We start from the raw sequence: 15783 nt of genomic DNA, 5'->3' as shown, positions 1-15783 counted from the left end.
GTGTGGTCCCTCTTTCCCAGCCTCACAAAGTACAAAGCTGTCGTTTGTTGCCTCTCAGCACTACAAAAGCCCCACAGGCCACTAAAGCAGAGAGCAGAAACTGTGCGAGTTTGCGTCTTCGACTGCATGTGTCTATATGTTTCGTATAATTGCTTGCGCATATGTTTACAAGCGGAGTAATCAAAGGAAAAAAAGCATTTTCATATTTCCTATGTGCATTTGTGCATGTGGTCAAGATTTGCCACATACGCTCAGTCTGCATTTCACTGGGATGTGCCTGATGACTACAAGACGCATGATGTGGAGCAGAACCAGAGTCACACACAAACTGCACCGCAAAACCATGGCACACAGACAGACATCCATAAAGCGCAAGATATACAGCCAACATGACCAGGGCTCTTACTTCAGTCTTAACACCACTGAAAACAGAGAGTAACAGATCATAGCAAATGTGGCTGTAAAACACAAATAAAGTACATGAGCAACCAGGCATAGACACAAACACACACAAACCAAACTCCTTCTCCTCTGGCCGCTGACAGGACTCATGAGTCACCAAGGAGACAGCTGTTATTTATCACGGAAACACCCCTTCTCATTATAATTAAAACTGTTTGTAACTACAAATCAGTGTTAGTCTTTGGAAATACCACTTTTGATTAATATTAACACACGTAGTCAGAACAAATCATGTTTACGGAGAGAGTAAATCGGGGGTCGGCCACCATTTAAACTTGAACTGTTGCTCAGTGCCTTAAAATCAATACCACAAGAATATACTTGTGGTAAGCTAAACCCTTGTTATGCTGGAGGGCTGGGTTGATCATCATTCTACATTATCCATGTCAGACGAGCCCGGCCTTTTGTGATTTACACCAAAGACTCTCCCTGAAAGCCCAAGCAGCGCATGCCTTTTTGATTTCCACCCTCTATAAAAATCCATCTCTCTGGCTACATCCCTGCAGGTTTATGTTTCCGTCTCACAGAGCCCGTGCCCACCAACAGCTGACCATCTCCACGCTGAAGATTTATACAAATCACAACCTCCTTTGTCTTCCAGATCCCCCCGGTGCTCGCTGAGGCCAGTTTAGCATGTGTGTCGGCTTGTCTCCGACTGAGTAAGGGAGTGAGTGAGAGGCAAAGACATATCTGACTCTGATCTGTTGGAAAGAAGAAGGGACTGCGGCTGTATAAATACACAATCTTTAAGGAGTGGATGAGTTTTAAATGCTCCAGGAAGCATCATTTTGGATCACATTTTAGAACCACACAACATAATCAGAGTCAATTTTCAATACGAAAACATTCATACATAAATAGATAGTAATATGCATAGTATATACAGGTATTTGCCCAAAATGCTAATTAAATAAACTGGGATTGGTTTTGCAGGTCCTCACTCATAGTTTTCTCAAATTTTCATGTGCTAAGTAACTGAAAACTTGCCACACTTGCTTTAACATCTTAAATTGGCTTTAAAAGCTTATTTGGCCTATATTATTACATGCCAGTGTTCAGGTCTGTATGCACAACAACTAACAAATATGCAAAAAATAATGAAACTCTAACCTGCAGAGAGGTCTGTTTTTCTTTTACAGAAAGACTTGAGAAAATACATGTTGAGCATCAGTATCAGAACTATACTGGCGCATTAGTTTCCTAAGAATTTACCAGATTTCACTGGGCCATGCAGATCCACACAACCAAAGAGGAGGTGGTAAAGTCAAACCAGCGTCTGAGATCACAGAGCTGATTAATTTCCAGCCTCCAAGAGAAGGCGGTGATGGCAGGCTGGAGGTTAAGAGAGCTGCTTCTTGGCTGGGAAAGAGAAGGTTTATATCTCCAGATCTGCACGTTTCTAATATATCAATGTGCTTGCTATATGTATTAACATGTCTGTTTATCCATCTATCCAATTTTTTGTCTTTCACCGTTTCTCAACAGGCAGGGACAATAACTGAGGGCATTAACTGTGAACTTCTGAATCCCGAAACAAGAAGAGACAGAACCCAACAGGCCACTAAGCTCAAATTTCTTCTGCCAAGTTACCTCTCACTGACATCGAAACCAGGTGCATTACATTATCAGGGCGTAGCTGAATCTGCCATGGACCTGCTCACTAAGGCATTTTAAAAAGTCACAAGACAATTTGAATGAGGGTTGAGGGAGATGCTGGCGCCCCTTTACTGCCCCACCGAGACGAGAACAGCTCGCCTTATCAAAGGAATACCGAGAGAGAGGAAGGAGAGTGGGAGAGGGCAGCGGGAGGGGAACAGATGATGCACTCAAAGTCAAAGAAAGGAAAAACAAATAAGAGGCGGATAAAAGAAAAAGATAAGCAACCCAAAGCCTTACATAAAAAGAAAATGAAAGTTCAGCCTCTTATTATTTTTTGTCCTTCTTTCTTCACTACTTAATGGGATGCCCAGACTTTTGTTCTTTCACTTTCAGAATCACAGACGTGAGTCATTGGTTTACAGGAATGGCTGGCTGCACAGAAAGAAAGAACAGACTTGCAGTGTCTTTATGAGAAATTATTTAAAGATGATTTCATCAGCTTTAAATAAATAAAAAAAAATCAGATTATTATCCTCAGCTATGGGTTTCAGTATCTACAGACTCACAGTTTTTTACATTTTACATTAAAACAGTGCAAAAAGCTGGAAGGTACATTACCAATCCAGCATGCTACAAAAGATAGACAACATTAGGAACTAGCTAACTAACATAAAGAAGCGTTAGAGTTATGTGTTTCTTTTAGGAACTGGGAAACACCGTACAGTACAGAGAATACTGGACTGAAACACGTCGCTAAATGAATGCTAACAGTGCTGTCTGCTGCACTTTTTAAAATTATTTTTTTTTATTTCAGTAGTATAAAATTAAAAAAAAGTCAAAAGCCCCGATACTTTTTCAGTCCTATTGTGTGTATTACTTCTTAATTTCTGCTATCGGTGCTGAATTAACAAAATCGCAGAAATCACTATGAAACTCATTAACGGATTACATCCACAGCTGTTAATCCCCTTTCTATTGTAGTGTAATTTATTAATGGAGCATTAGCAGCTTAGCCAGATGGCTTAGTTGTGGTTTGCACTTTAAATGGCAAACATGTCCAAATCACATCAGCTCCAGTGGGAATCATGTGGCAGTGTCAAAAGTTGATTAATCAACTTGTACAGAATAATTAAGACAACAAGACAGATCAGAGTTTTTGGTACATAACCAGATTGGTATAAATAGTTGGACTTTGAAATCAAATGGAATATCTTTGGAATATAGAGTGTTAGTGAGACAAATACATGTCATCTGGGGATCTGGGATGCTTTTTGTGTATTTGGTTATGTTTACCTGCTGCAGCCAAGTCTGTTCCCTCGTGAAATGTGCAGATTCCTGGTCCTACTGTACATGACACTATTCAACATACCACTCTACAGACCAGTATACAGACGAGTACTATCTGAGATATGAATTTAATTTCAGTCTTGAAGACAACTAACACACTCTGCAGCCAAACTTGGTGATGACTCCAATGGTTCCATGAAGGGATAGGGTACACAGATATGAGAGTGACTGTTGCCCAAGACTGCAACAGTACTCTGAGAGGTATTCAACACATTATGAGACACGTCAGCAAGCAGAGCTGCACTGATTTACCCTGACCCCTGTGAGCCCTGGACCTGGGAGATCTGCCAAACTGGATCCGAGAGAGGCTAAAAGTATCTGACGGAAAGAAGGCGAGCGGGACGTTAAGATAAGACTAAGAGGCACAACGTGAGAGATAGGAAAGACACACGAAGAGTGAAAGTGAAGGGATTAATACCTTTGTCATCGTAAAACGTCATGTGTGTAATGGTCCAAATTAGGATTTATTTATTTTTTTTATCTTCTCATCAGATAATAAATGAGACTGCAGGTATGGAACAAATGAAAAGTTCTCAGATTCAATAGAACAAGAACAAATTATGTCACTGTAATGCAGTGCCACCCCACTGGAAAGCACAGACAAACTCTCCACTCTGAGCAGGAAAAAACTCAGTAGACGCCCAAGAGAAGTAATTGAATGGACCAAAACACATTTTTGAGTGAAGGTGGATTTTAAACTGTTGTGGACAGCAAAAGATAACAAGTGGACAAAGTTCTCCACAAGGACACACAGACTGACATTTGGAAAGTGAAGGATAGCAACCACCAACCTCAACCTTTGTTTCCAACAAAGTATCAAATACGAGGGTTTGAACTGGAAAATCTGCACAAAAGCAGAAAAATGCGTAACGTGTATCCAGTATCATAAAATTTTACACTTGAGGCTGAGACCTCTGCATAGAAGATAAAGACGTTGGCTCTGTTTAACGCTGTTTCTCAAAACATCCATGGATTCAAATGTGTTCATAACCTTGGACATAAAATCTATGTCCCACGTAGTACTTCTGTTAGACCATGTAGATGTTGCACAGTAACTTGAGGAGCAATATGAATTGTTTAAACGCACATAACCCATGAGACCATCAACAACATGATGAAAATACACTAAACCTACCAAATGAACAAGCAGAGAAAGTGTTTCAAGTGAACAAGCACCACTTATCAAAAAGTGGAAATGGGGCCTATGCATTCAAGTGCTCAAATACTCATTGAAATACTGACTGAAATGAACACCTCAGAAGATGGTACCTTCAGCTGTAAGTTGCACAGAACAGACATGAAAGGTTGATAAGAGATTTGCGGAAGAAATGCGAATGTAACAACTGTCAAGTTATTTAGAAGCTGTGCTTCAGTCACCAAAAGTGGCAGTGATGTACATTTTAAAAGCCCAAAGACGTGGGAAAGGCAGCTGAAATATCTGCCCTTCTCAAAGTCAGTTGAGTTGAAAATATCTGAAGTGGAGAACCTTTGCAAAAGCAGCTGCAGCAGTCATCCGGACGTGTTGATGTGTAGTGGCACTTCACATGCTTTTCTTTCAAAAGGGGGGTCTGCAACATTATTCCAAATGAGCACATGCAGCCTCTCCACGTTTGCTGGAGAAAGGCCTGGCACTACTTTCTTTACAGAAGGACTTGAGGCACATAAAAAGTCTGGCCAGAAGCAGTTTGTCAGTTTACCACTGACCAAAGCCGTGTCATTTGTTCAAGGCTCTCCAAGAAGCGCTCGCTATTACTCTCCATATATACCTTCCGTGTCCTTGACTAAACCGTAGACGTGGGCGGAGGCGTTTGGACGGCAGACCAAAACTTTCCATTTCAGACAACACTACATTTGAGACTTTCCCCCTCCCTATTTTATTTCCGATAGACTATGAGTGTTATGGTGTAAAATAATACTCAAGCCCGAGCTGTACTGTTCATGCAATCAACAGGTGTCTTAAAAAGGTTGAGCAGGAACTGAAATGGTGAGTGTTGCGGTCAAAATTCTTACCTCTCCGGGGACTGCTGGAGTTAATGGCGTCTCGGCGACTAGAATAAAAACAGAAACAAACGTATTTTTACTTTCTTTTACTTTCGTCTAAGTCTTCTGAGGACTGTTACAGTCACAGCCAGTACAACAACAGCCATGTTAAGTTGCGTTATGTGTCTGAGTTGAAGAAATCGGACACGGTTGCGAGCAGACACGTGCATCTGGCGTAAATAATATTTACGCACTGTGTGTTTTGAAGTCTGTAATACCAGGTTACAAAAACACAAATTAGACAGGAATGAGTAAAATAAAAACCTGAAATGAAAGGAAGATAGTTCTCACAGTAACGTCTACTTTATACCCTGAAGCCTTTTCATTATCTCTGTAATCTACATTTACTCTGTAATCCAGCATATTTAACATACTGCAAAAATCTAATCAAAAAGAAGATATTTAACGTAATCTAAAACCTGTAATCTTCCATGCACCGAATGGATTTTACGGTGCTTTTACATCCCATACTTTAGGTGTCTATTGAAGTGTCTTGGCTAAACTTCAGACCAGCCTCCCAGCGATGAGAGCCAGCAGACCCTGTAACTAGCCTACTTCCTCACAAAGGAAATGTTAAATGCTTTTCTTCCTTTCTCACAAATCGTGAAGTGTTATATTTGTTTTTCTGCTCTCTCTACGGCCTCTATAGCACAGGAACCTGGCTCTGTTAGTACTAATACGTATGTGTGTCCACTTGCTAACTGCTAACTTCTCACGTGAGTCTTTAGGCTTCTACGTGTGTGTTCTTGGTCACAGCGGTTTGCAGTTTCCACTGTGGAGAGTGGGCTGTGCCTCTGCTCCGTACAGGCGGCTACACCAAGCGGCAGGAGGCCTGAGGGACTCGAGCTGCCCATGATAGCCATCTATGTCATCTGCACAAACACCAACTGTGTCAACACCAGGGAGCGCGGCTCACAGCAGGGGAATGTGTTGTTGCTGTGCCTGAATTCCATTATAATGATAATTGGGAATTTTGGGACTGGTCCAGAATAACACATCGAAAATATTACAAAACTATGCCTAAAATTGTTTTGGAACAGTGTACTGAGAGAACAATCTCAACAACAATGAACATTGTGCTTTTTCTGGACAAGCTGCTGCCCATTACAGAACTGGGGGTTGCGTAATGTTGTTTAAATAAAGGGATAATGATGCATGTAATTAGTCAAATAGTCAGCACATTTATAGTGTTCAAAGCAATAGTTTGGTAACAAATAAGCAGAAATCTTGGGAGAGTTCAAAGTCGGGGTACTTTCTAACTTTCACTTCCAGCTGGTGTGAGTATGACTGTTGCATTGTCAGTTTCAGAAAAATAAAGAGTATTATGAAAAGTTTGTGCAGTCTAAATTATGTAACTGTGGGCACCATGACAGGAAGTGTCGCCCACTTCTGGAAGATGTGTGCGAGTTTGCTCGAGACATTGTAGAACACCTGAAATGTGAAAAGCCCCAGACAGCAGAGCTGGAAACACACGCCTGCTCAAGATGGCTGGACGAACGGAAATTGAAACCACCTGCTGAATGTGGTGGAAATGTTTTTTGTGGTAAGGAGATGGAGAAATGAGTTTTCCTTCACTTTTCAGGTGTGGAAAGACAATGGGAAGTGGGAAAAGCTCATTGACAGAAAGTCTGTATCCTTTGGTTGCTCAGATCAGTCCAGCCATACAAAAGGCTTTAGGAAACCAGTAGAAGTCATGGATTGAGGGATCTGACAGAGAAATTTAACATCAGTTGACTGGTTTGGAAGTCAAATGGTTAGATTAAGAGACGGTAATTGAGTTTTGGGCAAATGTCGAATCTCCAACACCACATTAGAACAAGTATTTCGTTTGCCCTAACTACCGTAGAGCAGCGTTCTACCATTTGGAGCACCATATCTTGTTGTCGATTTGGGCTGAGAATGTTTTCTTCCCTATAGTTGATTCCTCAGGTTCACACTGTCAGCAGAAATAAACATTTGCATTCGAGAACTGGAACAACTACGATGAACTTGAGCTGTTAACAAAGACGGACACAGCACCTGACATGCTAATCATTTTTCCTTTGGGTTAGATGCAGAGCAACAAGGAAAACCAGCACGGTTACATAACGACCTTTTACTGCTGACCACTGTGGTGGCCTTACTGATTAGGTGGATGTGACTGTCCAGCCACACTTCTGCCTCATTACATAAAATTCAAAGTGCCTGTTCTTAACTAATTGCTGCATCAGCCTTATTGGGAGAAATGAGGTTACTTGAAATGGACAGAGAGTGCCTTCCGGCCTTCGACGTACTTAAGCAAAATGGATACCACTTTATTCTTTGTTTGGTATTTTGTTAGCTCTGCTACAGTTACACAACCATCCCAACATCTCATTAGTCTGATTCTGTCAGACAGGTCTGGAGAGATGCTGTGAAAGCTGCTATGTCCAGACTATTCAGCCCTGTCATTCCCTGAAGCTTCTAGACTCAGTTTGTTTAGACAGATGAAGGGACAGACAGGTGATCCCTTCACCGAACCGTCTTTAATGTGACTTTGAAATTTAAAGAAGATGAGTGAGAAGACCACCAGAGGTGAGGGCCCATGAGGACACACAAGAAGCCAACAACAGCCAAGCGGAGGTCAAATTCTGAACTGAGGGGAAAAAACAGTTTAGCTGAACCTAAAGCAAACGCAGGCGCGTGTTACAGTTTGTTTATCTTCCCCGTTAGTCTCAGAGCAGATGGTGGATAAGGCAGTCTGTCAGGATGCTCAGCAGGAAATGACAGCAGATGACATTTTGCTAAATTTTACTCGGGGGTAAAAATCAACCTACTTATTCAAATAATCCCACGTGGCAAGGACAATGGACAGCCATGATAGGCTAATTAGGCTGTGTAGAAATGATACCAAGTCAGTTTTTAAAATATCCCATTATAACACAATGATTTTTACTGTATGTTATAATAAGACAATTGAAGCGGGCTGTGCTGTCTATTAATAATCAGAGGGTTGCAGTTGACTTCACTTTTAAACTGTTTGGCTGCAGACACTGGGCTACTGTACACCGATCAGGCATAACATTATGACCACCTTCCTAATATTGTGTAGGTCTCCCTTGTGCCTCCAAAACAGTTGTGACTCATCAGAGAATGGACATGGTCCTTCTGAGGGTGTCCTGTGGTGTCTGGCAACAGAATGCTGTTAGTGGGGGCCTTTGGGTCCTATGGGTTGAGGGGAGGGGCCTCTGTGGATAATCCCACAGATACTTGATCAGTTTGGGATCTAGTGAATTTGGAGGCCAGGTCAACACCTTGTGATGTTCTTCATGTTTTTTCAGTTGTGCCTAAACTGTTTGTGTGTGTGTGTCTGTGTCAGGCTGCATCCTGCTGGAGATGGCTGCTGCCATCAAGGAGTGTCATTGCTATGAGGTGTCTATCTATCTATCTATCTATCTATCTATCTATCTCCTTCATCTTCATCATCTCACAGAACCTACCACTCTTTCTTATACTCTTCTTCTCATTCTGTTATTTACATTACAGTAATGCTTACCATTAAATGCAGCTCAATGTGCCATTTTATGAGAAGGAACCCAACACATAAACACACACACACACAGCAGCTACTTTTTCCACTATTTAATGGTTGGGTACATTCACACTGTCTTGGAGGGTTGGGTTTGTATTGTAGAGGGAAAATTTTAGTAACATACTTGCATAAGGTACACTTATGAAAAGTAAATACTGCAAATGTAATAACTACAGTCCGCATATGAGACCTGGAGTTTCATGAGCTCTTTAAATTTAAACATTAAAAATCTCTACGGACAACACAACTGATAACAATGGCCCTTTTAGACTGTTGGACTAACATTCTCTATCAAAATAATACTAGAAAACAGCATTTGTTAAACAGGAAACACTCATCACTGAATCCACAGATCACATCCCTTCTATTCAAGACGGACATGTTGTCCGTTGTTCTTGAGAAGTGAAACAGTCATCTGCTCCAGTTTCTCTCAGGTGGATCTGTGTTTGGTCCTGGAAGTCGGCCACTCTCTACAAATCTTCTCTGTAAACCTCAACCAGACAGCTGTGTTAACAGGAAGAGAGCCATACTGAAGATGTGTTCAGGCAGAGTGCATGACATACTAGCCTAGATATGGCCTCAAAAACTCAGTCCTGTTATCATTTGTTTTATTAATAATGACAACATGAAAATGTGATATGCTATCAGTCCCCACACAGCTTATCATAGAGGCCAGATGTCAGGCTCAGCCTTATGGCAGCATATCTGAAACAGATACAGATTCAGTCTCTTGCTTAAAGGCACTTGCACAAGGTCTGAGGTGGATGATGTGAAAGACACAATAAAGTTAAGGGGCACCATTCTTGGTTAATTATTAATTGGTGTCAGTAAAATCGAGGCAGCATATCAGAGTAAACTTGCTGCTCTCCATCCTGGCAACAATTACATCCATCTTTTTTTGTCCACTTATTTGAAGTCAGGTTCCCCCAAGCCAAGGAGTTTAAGTATCGTGTTGCTGATATTGTTCATGTCAATGACTTACAATAAAATGGAATGATGGATGAATAGAACATTATGACCAGCTTCCTAATATTGTGAAGGTCTCCCTTGTGCCTTTCAAAACAGGTTTGACTCATCAGAGAATGGATATGGGGCTTCTGAGGGACTTGATCAGTTTGGGATCTAGTGAATTTGGAGGCCAGGTCAACACCTTGTGCTGTTCTTTGAGTTGTTCGTAAACCGTTTTTGTGTGTGTGCCTGTGTCATAATGTTCACAATCCAGCAGATGGTCAATGTTGTTTACTTGAACTGTAACTGGTCATAATGTTATGCCTGACTGGTGTTAGTAGTAATGCTGATGTTGTACCTGACCATTGAAGAGGGAGCTGAGACTTAAGGCAAAGCTTTATATGACAATCCTTCAGCATTCTAACCCTTACCTATGGTCATAAACTCTGGTAGGAGACAAAAAGAATACCACTGTGGATACAAGCTGAAATGAGTTTCCTCCATAGAGTGGCTTGGTAAATGGTAAATGGCCTTGCTTTTATATAGTACTTTTCTACCTATTGGTACTCAAAGCGCTTTACAGTCACAGACACATCCACCCATCTGCTCACACAAGCACTCACACACCAGTGTCACACACTGGGAGCTACTGGGGGGTCAATGTAGGACACTTCGGCATGTGGCACATTCCAGGGATCGAACCGCTAACCCTCTGGTTCGTGGACAACCCGCTCTACCTACTGAGCCACAGCCGCACGGCCTTGGTCATCTGGAGTAACTAGCCTAGATAAGGCTTCAAGATACAGCTCTACTCTGAGGCAAAAAGACCAGTTGGGGTGGTTTGGGCATCAGATGAGGATGCCTCCTGAGTGCCTCCCCTTCAAGGTTTACCAAGCACAGCCAACAAGTAGGAAACCCCAGAAAGACCCAGGAAGGCCCAGAATTCTCTGGAGGGGTAACATATCTCATCAAGCCTAGGAAAGTCCCAGGATACCTCATGAACTGGAAAATGTTGGCCGGACAAAGAGATCGTTGCCACCTAAAAGTACAAACTTCACAACCACACCAAACGTAGACCTGTAAAGTTCAGATATAGTTGTGATTTCATTTTGCAGCTGGTCGTGAAATTATTCAGTCCCAACATTCATCATCAATACACTAAACTTGCTTGGGCTGCTACTGCTTAGGCATTTTCAGCTCTGCCACAGAAAACAGATCAAGTTTAAGAGAGACAAACCTCTCCTTCCTATTATTATTCAAGCAAAACCTGTTCTTGCTCATTTAATTCAAATTAATGACTGAGATTTCCTTCTTTTAGTCCTGGTACCAAGAGAAGTTTTTAAGTTTAAGAAACAGACAAGATTTGATATTTTTGTTTAAAAAAGTACCCAATAAGTCGATGTCAGATAATTGAATATTCATTGAAGCTCTATTGAGTCTAGGGCGGCAACACACACACGCACTACAAGCCACAATTTGTCATCTTTTCCCCTTATTGTCACCTCCCAGAGGCCACGAAACAGATTTTTCCGGGAAAGTCATATTTAGGTTTACACTGATGACATCATCTCCAGGACAAAACACTACGGTCCCTTTGAACACACGATGGATGACATCACTTATCCGAGTTGAAAACAATTGTTTGCAAATTGCTTGAAACACCATACTGTATCACAAGCCCACAAAAGGCATAGAAACACAGTTTGTGGGATATCACATGGCCTTGTTGTGTTTGTCTAACTTCTCACCCATAGCGTATCAGTGACCGTCCTGAAACGACAGAACAAAAGACGGGTCCTATCCAGTGATTTCCTCTGCTGAGGGAAAGGAAGGACAGCCTTCCCTTGCTCCCCATCCTGCGACCAGAGTCCGAGATATGTGACACTACACACATCTGACAGGGTATCTCTCCTTGACTCCAACCAGATACATCCTCAGTGGAAACTGACTGCATGTCCATGTGTGTGTAGGCGTTCATCCATCAGGAGAGGACACTGATAAGTCAGAAAGTGATAAACAGGCCAGGAGTTTACTGTGAAGGTGTCCTTATAAAATAAAATTCTTCAAATCGTAGAGTGGATTATTTTGAACTTTGTCTCATTTTACAGTAATGGGCAATATTACCATAACTTTATAATATCCTGGCTTGCAATGGGGCAAGTAAAGGTTTAAATTGATTATCCACAGCTGTGAAATCACCTTCACTCATGCCACTCAGCCTCATGTACGTTCTGGTCATCCTCAGTAAGGACAAACATCTCAAATCACGCCTATTATTTCTTCACAACACACTTTTGTTGCCATGTTAACAGTGTGTGGTCATCGTAAACTGTCTCTTTTGTGAAAAGTAAAAGTGAGTAAATAATGTTTATGGTCATGATTACCTGAATTCGTTAAGGAGATTTAAAATTTTATTTTATGGTGATAACATTCCAACTGCTACATCTGCATGTTTCACGCAATAGAAAAATGACAAATGCAAGGAAGGATTTTTCTCATGGTACTTAATAATTTTAGGGTGGATCTTTCCTTTAAACAACCGTTGTGTTGCCATCTGAATACACAGGATGTAATGCAACATTGCTCCTTGAGTAAGTGAAACTGGTCACACAGAGGGAACATTGGGTGTGTCAGGGTGCAATCTCTTATTACTGCTCTGCTTCAGCAGGTTCCCCCTCAATAATGACTGAGATACTAATATGAGAAAAGAGGTGAAGAGGACGAGCGACCATTTTGGGGAAACAATGAATTCAAAGTGCAGAATTAGAGCTTAACACTTAAAACGACTTTCAAGGCCCCAACACATTACAATCATTTTGCACTGTACATAAAAACGTGCAGTGATTTCAAATCCAAAAGGGTTTAGATGTGGTAACACATCTCCTGTTACACAAACATGTAAATGAGACTGCACACACACTGCAGGCAGTGTGCCCAGTGAACGACTGAGCAACACACGTCACTAATGACATGCATCTGCCCTCCAGCAAAGGAGAAGCACAGCAACAACAGCACAGTGTAAAGACACACTGTTCCTGGACGTACAGTGGGGTGATTCTTCTTGCAGAAACATTGACCTGAATACACAAGTGAGGTGACAGCATAGGCCAAGCGGAAGTCACAGCTTTAGGTATCATGTCCATGTACAAAAGACACACCATGAAGTATTATACTGTATGTTTACTGGTGCTCTTAGCGAGAGGAACGATGATAATGAGCAAGGGAGTTGCTCAGGTGAAGGGAGTCTGAAGATATCTGTCTGTTTAAATTTATGTCAGGTAAAGTTTATGATCCACATGGCCTTGTCCTTGTAGTTTTCTATCCCATCAAGTCTTGGCAGCTTTCATTAGCTGGATCCCACCGACAAAAGCTAATCTTTGCTCATGCTCAGTCAGTTAGTTCCTTCATAATGATCTGACCAGCACATACTGGGATTGAAGCCTGTACTTGTTTGGATGGTCATATGCTCCCGCCTTCCAATATTAACCCAATCAACAGCAGGAGGGACTAAACACCCCCATTTATCACAACTTTGAACTTGCCCAACCTAACAGAGACTGCTTCATGTATCTTATTTATCATTTACTGAACACTTAGTGTAATACAGCTCCAAACTAACTGAGACTTTTTGAAAGAAATTACCGGTGACGTAAACTACTATTTCCAGTATGTTAATATGCTGCACATTTGTGCCCTCAAAGCTAACCAGGACATTCTCCAATTTGCCACAACATTTTTGTGGAGAAAAGTTGGTCTGGAGTCACTCTGTTGGGAACTGATTACACCTTGGCTAATCAAAACCTTAGGACAGGCTTTATGTGGAGTTGGACTGAAGAGTAACGTCGACATAGTCATACACGTCATCTGAGTGCCTTGGTGATGAATTTGTCTACGACTAAATGGCTGTAATTGGTTGGAAGACTGTCCAACTTTGAGTAGAGGTCATTTTCTCTGTATCGATTGAAACGTGCCCCAAAATGAAATCCAAATGACTTGTTAACAGAATCCTATTCTGATTCTAATAAGAATTGAGTCTGGTAACAACAATTTAGTTGCCTTTGTTTTAGTTTAGTATTTTGGATATACCAAAGCCTGGCTGACTCAGAATCTTCACAGACTTGTGACCAAGGAAGTCAATCTAGAGATAAACACATGTTGTTTTTTTTCCTCTGGACTGGTTGAAGAATAGATGTGATTTCAGTCAGTCCTACTTGGCTGACCGCCGCCCTTGTACATACTGTTTGGATCTCACATGGGTAAGCATAAGAATCTCATGATGCTTACATAAGTACATTTCAAAGAATAACTTCAAATGCTCAAAAGCAGTGTTCATCTTGCTACACTCAACAGTAATGTCGTTTTATACTGACACACAGTGGAGTATAAGTCAACCTACAGCATGATGAGAAGTTAAATCAATTGGCAGAGGGTTTGCCATTAACTTGCTCTTTAAAAATAACTACATAGGTAATCCCACATATCTAATATCCAGTGCAAGTTGATTATCTGCAGTATAAACCCCTGGAAGCATCTAACACTTTAAAATATGTCTGTCTTCTTTGGCACATCACACAATAATGACACTTTATTGAAACAAAGTGTGGATTAGATCTAGTATAACTAAAGACATAGCTCACAGTCCACCAACATTATTAAATAGACACTATGACTGAGCTCTGACAACACACAGGCACAGAATCACCACAGTAATGAAAATCAGAACTGCTCTGATTATGCGCCACGTAAATGTCAGCACTGTTTTGTAAGACGACATTCAGATTCATGTCACGTCTTGTCACGCCCTGCCGCACTACACATCCTAATAAGGTTCACTAAACTGATTAAAAAGCGTGACTCAGGACAACAAACGACTGCCAGAACACAACACTGAGGCCACGCTCGACAGCGCCGACGCAGCATTTCAGCTGAGCGGCAGCGAGGACGAGAAACAAGCTGACCCAGTTTGAGGCAAGACCATGCAGAAGAGTACATACCCACAGCAACACCAGGGCTCAGCGGCTACCTCAGCTCAGCGTTGGCGACTGAGAATTGTGACTCTGGGTGTGTGATGTGTGTGTGTCTACAGGCAGGAACCAAGACATGGGTGTGCCCGCCAGATGATGTGGTAAATGTAGATGTTTGGTCACAGATGCAATAATGTGTGTTTCCTGGCCACACAAAGGTCAACAGTTCATACACATACAAATGAACAAAAAAATAATTCTAATAAGCAAATTTATCTCTGTGTTACAGAACTAGACAAGAAATTATGTGAACATCTTAATGACCAATTACACTGCCTGGCCAAAAAAAAAAAGTCGCCACCTGGATTTAACTTAGCAAATAGGTACGAACCTCCTGTTGGATAATCTAAGGAGATTGTAGAAACTACTAAAACTGGTTTAAGAACTGTCCAACACAATATTAAAAACTGGAAGCATAGTGGGGAGACATTATGTTTGAGGAAGAAATGTGGTCGGAAATAAATCCTGATTGATCGTAATCGGTGATCACTTAAACGTTTGGTGAAATCAGATCGAAGAAAAACGACAGTAGAACTCAGGGCTATGTTTTATAGTGAAAGTTAGAGCATTTCCACAAGTACAATGCGAATCGAACTCAAGGGATTGGGACTGAACAGCTGTGTAGCCTTAAGAAAACCACTAATCAGTGAGGCTAACCAGAAAAAAGGCTTCAATTTGCTAGGGAGCTTAAAGATTGGACTCTGGAGCAATGGAAGAAGGTCATGTGGTCTGATGAGTCCAGATTTACCCTGTTCCAGACTGATGGGGGCATCAGGGTGAGAAGAGAGGCAGATGAAGCGATGTGCCCATCAT

General features: G+C 41.5%; 1 protein-coding gene across 5 annotated transcripts in view; it reads right to left on the bottom strand.

Moving 5' to 3' along the window:
- The window catches only part of add3a (adducin 3 (gamma) a), a 99626-nt gene that overhangs the window by 76880 nt on the left and 6963 nt on the right, over positions 1–15783 (bottom strand). For 3 of the 5 annotated variants that reach the window (XM_084561425.1, XM_084561419.1, XM_084561422.1), the window contains exon 2: positions 5419–5456. The gene's annotated coding sequence lies outside the window, so the exon portion shown is untranslated. Of the gene's footprint in view, positions 1–5418; positions 5457–14940; positions 14998–15783 lie in introns of those variants that run through there. The other 2 variants (XM_084561423.1, XM_084561420.1) reach the window with 2 other exon arrangements.

This window comes from Chelon labrosus, assembly GCF_963514085.1.
Source record: "Chelon labrosus genome assembly, chromosome: 2".
Lineage (NCBI taxonomy): Eukaryota > Metazoa > Chordata > Actinopteri > Mugiliformes > Mugilidae > Chelon > Chelon labrosus.
Note: the sequence above shows the minus strand (reverse complement) of the source record. Positions and strands in the feature narration are given on the sequence as shown.